At 40.2% G+C, this 1,135-nt stretch overlaps 1 pseudogene; it reads right to left on the minus strand.

The window, feature by feature from the left end:
• Positions 1–242: 242 nt before the first annotated feature.
• LOC145689245 (protein GVQW3 pseudogene) lies at positions 243–773 on the minus strand (annotated as a pseudogene).
• Between the last annotated feature and the right edge of the window lie 362 nt (positions 774–1,135).

Here is a 1,135-nt window from a genome sequence, read left to right on the forward strand (position 1 = left end):
AAAAAATACTGATGGAAATGGCCGTGTGACATCCACTTGTCTGCAATGTCGGGTCTCACACGAAACACTCTTTTCCTGAGCCTTTCAAGGACACTTTTATAAAACACTTGTTTGACAGTTTGTCCTGGTGGAACAAATTCTTTGTGCACAATACCCTTACTGTGAAAAAAATAAATCAGTATCGTCTTGATCTTTGATTTGCTCATTCGACATTTCTTTGGCCAAGGAGATGACGGAGTGTGTCACTCTTCGCTTTGCCGCTTTGTTTCAAGATCGTACTCAAATATCCAGGATTCATCACCTGTGATCACACAATTGAAGAATTCTTTGTCATTGGCAATTCTCTCAAGATCAACGCACACATTTTTTCGATTTTCCTTCTGTTCAGTTATGAAGTTTTTTTTCGGCACCATTTTGGCACAAATCTTTCGCATGTTCAAATCATCTGTCAAAATATGATGTACGGTGAAAGTGTTTAAATTTAACTGTTCACTCATCATCCTTATTGTTAAACGACGGTCTGATCTCACAAGAGCTCTCACACGTTCAACGTTTTCACCAGTTTTTGAAGTTGAAGGTCTCCCTGAGCGAGGTTCATCTTCAACGTGTTCTCGGCCTTCTAAAAATGATTTGTGCCAGCCGAAAACTTGTGCTCTTGATAAGCAATGTTTCCCATAGGCCTGTTTCAACTTTTCAAAAGTCACACTCGCGGATTCATCAAGTTTAACACAAAACTTTATTGCACAATGTTGCTCTAAATTCCAATGCTCCATATCTGTAACACATATCTGTAAAATAATGTGTCAGCTGTAGGGAGTTGTAACTCGGACTGAGCAAGTGGAAGGGATGAGCAAACCGGTCTAGCATAGGCCGGTAGACACAACGTTGCCAGATCGCCCGCAGTGTTGCCAGTTTCATTGCTTTTCTCACACACCTTGTATTAATGAAATGTGAACAAAATTACCTGCGTCGTTTTTGAGAAAATCGTCTGGGGAAAACACCTCAGCGTTCCGTCACTAAGAATAGTGTCGGTATAGTATTGAAGGCAACCTAAAAATATAAGAAAATCGTTGCCCCAAAAAATTGGGGATGTTGTCTCCATCACCAGCTTTATGAAAAGCCGAAAACATGAATA

Source organism: Thermobia domestica, chromosome 1 (assembly GCF_964235325.1).
Source record: "Thermobia domestica chromosome 1, izTheDome1.hap1.1, whole genome shotgun sequence".
NCBI classification, from domain to species: Eukaryota; Metazoa; Arthropoda; class Insecta; order Zygentoma; family Lepismatidae; genus Thermobia; species Thermobia domestica.